The following is an 11,055-nucleotide window of genomic DNA, read 5'->3' as shown; positions in this document are numbered from 1 at the left end:
GAAAGTAAAAGTAGGATCTTTTGAAAGTAAAAGTAGTCTGGACATGGGGGTTTTTTTTAGGAAAAAAAACTCTTTTTTGACAAACCTTATAACTTCCTTATTTAAGGAAGAGCAGTTTTTTGAAAAAGTGGTTTTTTCCCTGAAAAAATGCATCCAGACTACTTTCACTTTTGAAAGATTTTCTTCCAAAAGTGAGATCGGAAGAAGATATGCAAATTCCCACAGAATTTGCATATCCTCTTTCAAAAAGTCTACATAGTCTAGACATAGCTATTGAGAGAAAAAGAGCACCTCACTAGAATGGCAGGATCAAGCTCAGTATACGAATACAAAATTCCATGACTGACTAATATGAATTGTGCTGTAACATCCCAGAGATGTGGGGGATGAAGAGGGATCAAGAACCATCTGTGGCAGAGAGGAGAGAGGTCCCTCCCTAATCCAACATGTTCTCTGGCTTTCCTTACTGCTCTTTCTAAAAGGAACAGTGCATGCCTCCTAATGCCTCCTGCTCATTCACAAAAGGAGGTTGGGCGGTGGGGATCTGGTCACTCTGAAAGCCACTTTGGGTCAGACTTCTCAACTATTCTAGATTTCACAGTTCATTATGTATTTTGGAGCATTTGTGCTCCCCATGTATGATCCAGAGACAAAAACACTGCCCACAGAATCTTCTTTGCTTTAAGGCTGGTGGCCAGAAAGCTACAGTTCACCTCTTCTACCAGGACTGCTCCTATACGTCACCTCTACCAACATGGTGGCTGCTTACATTTCTATGAACCTCACAGCAATAGAGGTTTAACAGTTATTTCGAGAAAAGGGTTTACTCTTGAAATAACACTGCTACACAGGTCATTTTATTTCTCAATAACGTGATTTCAAAATGGCGGGCGGACACGATTATGCTAATTAAGCACGGGATATTTAAATCCCACGCTTCATTAGCAATTTCGGTAAACTACATTTGCATCCCTATCTCGAGATAGAGAGCAAGTGTAGACATATCCTAAGAGAGCGTTAGGAGTGGCTCCTGCTTCGTTGCTGTCCAAATGCCCGCAAAGGAACGAAACTGGAACATCTTCTTCCATTTTGTGCAACCACACCAACTGGGATAGTATTTTTACCCTTAGATTTAATCCACAATATTCATCACATCCAAATGTGTTCAGAAATAACTCAAATGCTGTTATTTTTCTATTCCATTGCTACCCTTCCCCCTTATTCTTGAAAAATATTGTCAATTGTGTGGGTGATGGCCTTCTTTACATCTTTTCCTCACAGCTAAATGGTAACATATATGAATGTCCACCACAGTGAGAGACACTGAATTGAAAAATGACTGGACCTGTACAATACCAGTGTTCTAGAATATCTCTTTAATTTCAGGAATCATTCTTCAGCCTTCATTCATGGAACAGAGTCAACATCTGTGCTTCCTACACATTGAAACATATTACTCCTTAGTGGACATTATAGATTGATGATTTGTTTTGGATGGTGTGGGAATTAACTAGAAAGGTTTTCTTTGCGCTAATATGAATAGGGATGTGGAACTGGTATAAAGGACACCATTGTGAAATGCTTGTAGGATTTTACCACAATTTAGTGTCTGCTTTATTTGCATTTCCCTCTGAAGGTCTGATCTAACTAAAATGTGTCATCGAGTTTTGGGATATCTTAACATTTTAAATAGAAGTTTACTCATGGATTTGCCACATGTTGAAATAGAGAGCCATAAATTGTCAGAACTTTTTTTTCCAAGGAAACAAGATGCTTTCATTTCACTGCTTGAAATATTGACTCAAAAGAATGGTGAATTTTATTTTTTTTAAACCCATGAGTACATCTAACTTAAGTGCTAAATAAGTGAAATTAATTATATATTTAGGAAACATACCATAGTTTGAATAAGCAATGAGAGGGCTTTAAGTAAATGAATCCACAATACAGACAACAGGATATTAACTAATAAAGCTCTTGACTCAACTGAGTGTTTAATAAAATGCTTTAGTTCATCCCTGTAAATACAACAAATCCGTTAAGCAAATGCAAAACTAAGTGCGTGCTCAGCTTCTATGGGTCTTTGGACTTTCTGCTAGATAAATATATTTTTACATACTACATATTATAAACCTCAGAATGCTTTCTTACAAATAAAGTTACAATTTTAAGACCCAATCTCTCTGGACTGTATCAGTAGAACAAGCGATGTATTGAAAGATGGGAATCACCTCTTTGCCTTTGTATAATGCTCCTGTTACTAGCCCTAAAACGGTAGTACTAACAGACTATAAACTTGTCACTTGATGAAGACCTATGGCCCATTCTGCACCTCAACGTGATGCAATTTTGGGGATAAGAAACAAAGAAGGGCAGGATTTTTTTCTTAATGGCAGCTGTTCAAAAGTTGCTCTTGGGTTTGGAATGTCATAAGTCATTCTAGAGAGAGAGGTTTGTGGGTAGGATGCAGATGGTGAGGCTAAAGGACCATGATAAATGAAATTCACACACACAAATCTGCTTTGAGATAGGTGTAGGTACGTGTATGTGTGTGTGTGTGTATACACACACAAACACACATACTAAATGATATTGTGAGCAGCAGAGCTCCTCTGAACTCATCCCATGAAAGCTTGCCCCATACCATCAGATATTTTCTGTGTGTGTGGTCTCCATTTATTGATCTAGTGCACAATGTCAGGAACAAAATAGCTCATTCAAATTATTTAAAATAACCCATCGACTTTAGGCAACACATAGTGACTTCAGCCCAGATCCTCAAAACTCTCACAGGATCCTTTCAACAGCAGTTAGGCAGCAAAATATCCTTGAGAATCGGGCCATTAGCAAATGTGAATAGAAATGCAAACAAGAAAGTGTAATGCTAATTTGAAAGAACCAGACGCCAAATTCTGTGCACCCTTGAGACCCATGTTTTCTCCAAAGTACTACTTAGGATGCCAGGTAGAGTGTGAGCATATTTGCACAAAAACCAAATTGTAAATACTGTAATAAATACTATTTGTGGGAAAGTAGCCTTACAACAATGAATCTGGTTTCATATTTACCCTTGCTTGTTAAATGAAATCTAGTGCCAAAAGCCAGAAATAGTTCAACGATTTGAGAATTGTCAAAAATGCATAAATAGATAAACTAGCTAATGAGGTATGCTCTCTTCCAGTCAATTGCAATATTCGAATATCTACTATTTAACTGAATCAATAAACACAACCCAGCCCAGCCAATAAAAAAGTAATATTTTTCAACTTTGCTGGTGAAAAAACAATGAGGAACTAGCTATCTTTTACTCTCTAATATCTATAGTTCTGAATTGTATTTATGTTCAATGTTTTTATTAATTGAAATACATAAATTCACGTTTCAGTCATTTTTCCTCTGTCTTTTTAGGGGCTATCATGTTTTCTTTAGTTTGGGTCACCAATAGGGGAACCAAAGATGAATCACCTTAAAAACATTAATCAGGCATCTTAAAACCATGAGACATAACATCAGTGAAATCACTTTAAAGCTATTCAGAGGACTACAGCCTTTTTCCAGCAGCTGCATTTCCCTCAATTCCATAGCGACATAAGTTATACGGCTATAACCTCTTTGTCTCTAAGGGTTCTTTTCAAAGGTGGTCATGAAACTGAGCATTTTAAAATAACCTATTGAAGCAGCAAAGTTAAAAACAATCAAGCCATCCCATATTTCCAAAAGGCCATCTGCCTTCATTGCCAAGGATCATATTACTTGCAGCATAACTATAACCAGATACTCTAGACATATATTTCAAGTTTCATGATTTGTGGCTTTGATCACGTATTTCATGTGTGGGTCTCTGCTTTGGCCGATAGCAATACAGTCAGATATGGAGGGTCAGGCTGAGTCTGGCCCTTGTTTGCTGTAAAAGGAGAACACAGGGACCTGGAATCTCTTGTGAATTGGGATTAATCCCTGCTAACAGCCAAATGAGGTTGCAAAGAAGGCAGAGGTTTGAGAGGTGAATGTGTGTAGCACACATGATGCTGTAACCTCCTGATAGATGGCACAGCGGGCACGCTCCCCTCTGCATGCCAGCAAATAGGTAAGTGCTTGGCTTGGTTCACTGTGCTCCATGCAGCCATGCCTAAATAGCATAATATGCCCTCAGTTAGCTAAAAGCAATACTATTCTATAACATCAAGCTTGAATTAGACACTATTAGAGTCAACGTTATTCACTCAGTCAATTGTCAACTCAAGTTTTTCTGAAGTTAGGCACCTAAAACCATATTTATAAAGCAAACTGGACTCTTTTTCAGAAGCACTGAACATCCCCTATTCCCATGCGAGTCATAGAAGTGGCGGTGAGCTGCAGCAACTGACATGTTTGATAGTTCAGGCTGGATGTGTGCATACATGAGCTTTGCTCGATTGGGGTCAGAATATTCAGCATCTCATTGATTCAAGGGGCAGGTGCTTAAATATGGATGTAGGTGCTTAACTTTAGGAACGAAATTTTGAAAACTTTGGTTGACTCAATTGATAACCATTTAGTAAGGCTACGTCTAGACTGCAAGCCTCTTTCAAAAGAGATTGTCTAGACTGCAACCTCTTCTTTCGAAAAAGTGAGCCGCTTTTTTGAAAGAGAGCACCCAGGCATGCTCTGTTTCGAAAAAGCCATGTTTGCATTCAACAACGCCTTTTTTCAAAAGAACACTTTCAAAAAAAGGCATTATTCCTCATGAAATGAGCATTACCACCATCGAAAGAAAAGCCGCGTTCTTTCGATTTAATTTCAAAAGAACGTGACTGTAGTCTAGACGCAGCTGAAGTTTTTTCGAAAAAAGGCTACTTTTTTTTTCCAAAGGCTACTTTTTTCAAAAAAAACCCTGCAGTCTAGACACAGCCTAAATCTGTTTACTGGTACCCACTTCAAGCTTAACAACATAGAACAACATTGTGGTTAACCACACTAGGCCATATTATGCCCCTCTAGTCTTATTATAAAAACCACAAATAATCGCATTTAAACATTACAAAATTTAAAAAACCCACTAAGATTCAGGTGGAGACTTCATCCTTATTAACTCCATTGTGGCTAGACACTGAATCATCAACCTACCGGTTGAACCTCTCTAGTCCAGCATCCTGAGGACTGATCCATGTTAAACAAGAGAATTTGCCGATCCACAGGAGGTCAATATTGTCTAGCAGCATTACCAACACTTCCACTGCTTACCGGGCTCTTAGAAGACATTTAGGGGTAAATTAGAGGTAAATAACAGCACAGAACACTGAGAGCCGGGACTGGTGTCTGTAAACAAACTTTATGGGACTATAGGAAATTTGGGCACGCCCATAATAAATGGACATCCAGCTAATTAAAATCATGATGGAACAGAGATGTTGCTGGAACAGAGAGTGAACACAGGTTTCATATGGGTGAAACATCAGAACACCAAAATGTCACTGGCATGGTCCAATTTCATTCAGATTTGAAAGTGAAATTCAGGAGCTATCAATCCCACTTTACCTGGAACTGCCAAATTGTAATTGCCAAATTCCCTGCAAACTAAAATTGCAAACTCTTCCCACATCTAATAATATGGAACATCAGAGAATAAGCCATGTATATATATTCTCCATAGTACTTGTTCCATGTTATTAACTTGTGGAAAAATAGAGTTAGCTAAGAATTTGACCTTTTTATTTTTAATAGGGATTCATGGTATACATAAACTTTTGAAAAATTCTGATAGGGATGTACATTAAAAATAGTATCACCTTGCATGCACATAGTAAACTTCCAAAAAAAAGTTACACTCTGTGTATTAACTACTTTAAAAACATAATTTCTCAATGTTCATTTATGAAATAAAAATTAATCAAATATTACTTTGGAAATGCAGTTTGAAGTCTGATTTTAATTTCCATTTCACGATGTAAATCAGCTATATTTAATGTGCAGGTACATTAAAAGTCTGAAATGTGCTAAAGAGTCAGTGCTCTCAATTACAGATGAGTGAATCTAGATTAACTATAAAACTTGGGTTTCTATGCAATCCTGCTATGTCAACTTCTACTGGAAACAATGAAGATAACTTTCAATGTAGATTTTCATTCAGATCAGCGCTATTTATCATGTAAAACATTTAACTCAAATATAGATTAAAAATCATATTGCGTGGAATCACTTTGTGCAGAATCAGTACAAGGACTTTCTTACATTAAGTTATTTTTCTAATGATGTGTGCTACACAAAAAAGCACAGTAGGAGTCCAAACTTGTGAGACCAAGGCAATAATGATAACTTGATAGGGGCCCACAATCAAAATCTAATTAGGATACAGATATATACACAGTCTCAAAAAAGAAAAAAATCCAAATAGTTACTTGAATCTTCCTTGATAGCTGTGGTGGAGGTTAAACCTCTAATTTTAGAACCAGATCTACATTTTAGTAGACACACATGAGCAAAAGTCTAGTCAAGCATTTTGGTTTGCCCCATTACAGAAATAAAACCTAAATACAAAATGACTTAGGCTCCTGAAAGTCACCAGGCTGTAGTCTTGGAGTTCTAAGTAGATGACAAGACACATATTTTATGACAATCAAGGATGCATCTGGCCTTTCACATGTGCCTTGTATATACCCTGGGATTATGTACAAATTCTATAATTCTTCATGCTAACTGTAGTCAGGCAGGATGTAGTGAGAGAGGGGTCAATTTGCCAATCTAACAAATAGTTATGATAAAAACATACCGTCCTTATCTGTGCAAAGGTTTTGCTGCTTGCATTTTATTTTCATGGCTACTATAAAGAAGCATATGTTGAAATTATAAGATATCACACTGGAAATCCTGACTGTGGTGAGTGTAAATTGTGTGAACTATTGCTCAAACTGCTAAACAATTCAAATAATGTATGTTAACCATGGTTGTGTCCACACTGCGGGAAGCCAATGGGAGCAAATGCTGTGGTCAGCTCCCCTTACTCCTTGCCAAAGGAGGAGTATCGGACGCCAACAGGAGCTGCCCTCAGCATTCAAATTATGGGTCTAAAGTAGACCCACTAAATTGAATGCCAGAAGATTGACCTCAGGAACGTCAATGTCCCAGTAAGGATAGACATGCCCCTGGAGCCTAATAGATTGTGATCTATGGATGCTGATCTGCAGTATCATGTGCCGCCCTGCTGTGTTACATGTGTGAGATCTACTACTCTGTAGTGTTACACAGACTAGAGGACCTCTGTTTGAGTTTTTCCCAACTTATCTCACAGTACAACTGCTATCTGCAATTTCAATTACCTGAGATTTCACCAATGTAATCCTTGGCAGAGTTAGTAGAACAATTACAATTCTCAGCATGATTGTTTCAGGCTCCCTGCAGACTCAGGCACAGAGCCTATTATGTTACTTTTGGACTAACTTGCTAAAGTTTTTTGCAATAAGAGACTTTTATTTTAATGAAAGAATTTCTGAAGGCACCAATGGAGTTAGCTGAACATCTTCAATTGACTTGTCACAGGAGTTAAGCTCTTAATTCTTCATTTGTGGTTTTGGAAATCTTCTCCTAAGATTCTGCAGAACAATTATTCAGCAAATTCAGGACAGATAATTATTCAGAAGTTTCTCTGGGGTCTACTTACATGTTATTGCTCAAATTGACAACAAATCCACACTCATTCTTGATCTTAAATGATAAACTTTTATTCTGAATATACTGTTTTTGCACAAGAATTAACACAACATTTTTTAGGATTATAAACTTTTTATAACATTATTGTACAAATTTTTACAAAATTTTATTTTATTTCTTCCAGGCTTGTCATGTTCCACAAAAGTGTCAAGAGAACACAATAAAAGGGAAAAAAAAGGCCGGTTTGCTCAATCAGAGCAGTCAGGGGCCTTTTTCTGCAGGAACACACAGTAAGCATCTTAATAAAAATATTTCAGTTAGCATGATCCAGACATTCCATACAACACAAGAAGAGAAGACAGCTTTGTCAGATCACAATCGCAAATTCATGGCATCTGAACAAGACAGTATCCCTTTAGCCTCAGTGAAATTATTTCTTCAAGATAACCCTTTAAGAAAAACCAAACCCAGAAATGCTGGTAAGAGGATGAAGCCAAATTTTGAAACTCTGGAATTGTTTTGAGACACTTTTTCATAGGTTTTTTTGTTTGTTTGTTTTTTACAATAGTGTACATTGAGTATTAACAATATTAACACTGTGGTATCAAAAAAGAAACAAAATATAAATATGGCCTTTGCTAAAGGTCTGGATGTCTCATGAAGGCTTAGGATAAACTTTATACTCCAAAGGAGTTTACTCACATTTCGTTTTCAGTAGACATTCTAAAAAACTTCACAGATGTTTTTGCAGTGGTTTGCCCACATTACTGGAGTTCTTATTTACCAGCAGGGTTAGCATTTGTATTTGCACAACTGGTGAAATTAATGTAGTGTTTTCAAATTAAGACATAATAATAATTAATCTTTGTGAGCTTCAATGTAAGAGAATAAAGAATTTCAATGTCCTTTAAAAGCTAATGAAAACTGTTAAACACGGCAAGTAACACTTGGGTTGCAAAGGTCACTTAAAAGGGATACTGCCTATGTGAACCCAGTAAGGCAAGTATTTAAAGTTACTAAAAGGAATATTATAGGAAAACTTACAAATGGCAGCAACACTGTTTTTGTCAAGTTAAGCAATAAAGCCTCAAGCATTAGAAACATGAAAAAGATTATACTACAGTCTTAAAGGTACTGGACCTAAAAATCTCTTCACTCAAACTTGCTAACTATGTCATGTTAAAAACCTGTTAGAAATATGGACCACAGTCAGTGTTTTGGCAGTAATGCTGGTTGTTCAAATGAAAAATAAGAAAGAAACTTTTCATGTTATGTCCTTATTCCTTCATGTTTGTTTGTATAGTACAGTGCTATAATGACTTGAACTGTGTTTAACTGTCAGATATGCAATAGGCTGTGTGACTACAGTGTAAACTAAAAGCCCTTACCTACACTAGGGAATTATTTTGAAATAATTCCCCATATTTCAAAATAACAAGCCGAGCGTCCACACTACCAAACCTGTTATTTTGAATTAATGGGCTAGTTATTTTGAAATAACTTCTGATTCCAATGAGAAATGATGCTTATTTTGGGAGTTACTATTTCAAAATAAGTTATTTTGAAATAATTTGCTAGTGTAGACAAACCCAAAGAGTTCCAGCAACTTGTCTAGATCCCCTAGGGCTATTTAAAGGCTTTAAAACAAATGTCAACACAGCTTATTATTTGGTAACTAAAAAAATGAAAACCATTTAAACAAGATATAATGTTTCTAAATTTTAAATATTAGAATTAAAGTTTTTTTCTTATAAACAAGTCTATATGTGAGAGTTAGAATGCATGATGTATATAATGTTTACAATGTTGTGTTTGCTCTTCTGACAAATAAATCTATACAGTCCTTTTCTGAACTTTAAATCATTGGATGTTATTTGTGTGTAATCAGAAAATACCTAGTTCTCTGCAAACAGCAGCAAAAGTTCAATTTTTTAATCTTAAAAATATTGAGCCTTGTGAAAAACAATAGCTGGGCCAAATCCTGAGTTTTCAATCTGTCACCACACAGACAAAACCTCTGTGGAAGAAAAATTACTTGCACAGAATGGAATTTTCTAAAGCATCTGTGTGACTGAGTGGCACAAGTCCTGTAGACTTTCAGTGAGATTTATGCTGTTTAATCATTAGGCATTTTTGATAATCCCACCCATAGTCAATAGGAGTTGGCTTGGAAAATATCCGAGTGCAGATCTGTATTTGGAAGTGTAAACAAGGAGCCTGGCTGTGTGAGGACTAGGAAGAACTCTAGTCCCTTTGGGTATGTCTAAACTACAGAGCTTTTCTGGGATACCAGAAGCATCCCAGAAAAGCTCTGCTGGGTCCAAGATACACGTTTACTTTTCCAAAAAATTTTCGGAAAAGCAGACTTTTTTTTGGCATCCCTGTAAACCTAGTCCTACGACGAAGAAGGGATGTTCTGAAAGAGGGTTTTCCTCCAACATTTGGCCCAGTGTAGACAGGGTAAACGTCGGAAAAGCCTCTTTTGGAAGAAAAGCAGAAAGAGATACGCAAATTGCATCCGACTTTTCTTTGTAGTGTAGACATAGCCTCTGAGGTGCCAGGACTCCTCCTTGCCTGCTTCCAAGGGCTGCATGGCAGCTCAACGGTGTCAGAGAGGAGTCAGGGGCCAGTGTTTCTTCAAATCTGGGTGGCAGCACAGCTTCACAGGTGATTAATCAGCTCTGCCCAGTCAGAGGTAAACAGGATGAGGTTTAATAAAGAGAAATGCAAAGTGCTCCACTTAGGAAGGAACAATCAGTTCCATACATACAAGATGGGAAGCGACTATCTAGGAAGGAGCATGGCGGAAAGGGATCTAGGGGTCATAGTGGACCACAAGTTGAATATGAGTCAACAGTGTGATGCTGTTGCCAAAAAAGCAAATATGATTCTAGGTTGTATCAACAGGTGTGTTGTAAGCAAAACTCGTGAAGTCATTCTGCCGCTCTATTCTGCACTAGTTAGGCCTCAGCTGGAGTACTGTGTCCAGTTCTGGGCGCCACATTTCAAGAAAGATGTGGAGAAATTGGAAAGGGTACAGAGAAGAGCGACAAGAATGATTAAAGGTTTAGAGAACATGACCTATGAAGCCAGGCTTCATGAACTGGGCTTGTTTAGTTTGGAAAAAAGAAGATTAAGGGGGGACATGATAGCGGTTTTCAAATATCTAAAAGGGTGTCACAAGGAGGAAGGCGAAAATTTGTTCCTCTTGGTTTCTGAGGACAGGACAAGGAGTAATGGGCTTAAAGTGCAGCAGGGGAGGTTTAGATTGGACATTAGGAAAAAATTCCTAACTGTCAGGGTGGTCAAATATTGGAATAAATTGCCAAGGGAGGTGGTGGAATCTCCCTCTCTGGAGATATTTAAGAACAGGTTAGATAGACATCTGTCAGGGATGGTGTAGACGGAGCTTGATCCTGCCTTGAGGGC

This window comes from Pelodiscus sinensis, chromosome 1, assembly GCF_052426305.1.
Source record: "Pelodiscus sinensis isolate ZL-2025 chromosome 1, ASM5242630v1, whole genome shotgun sequence".
Lineage (NCBI taxonomy): Eukaryota > Metazoa > Chordata > Testudines > Trionychidae > Pelodiscus > Pelodiscus sinensis.
This window is presented reverse-complemented; position numbering follows the sequence as displayed.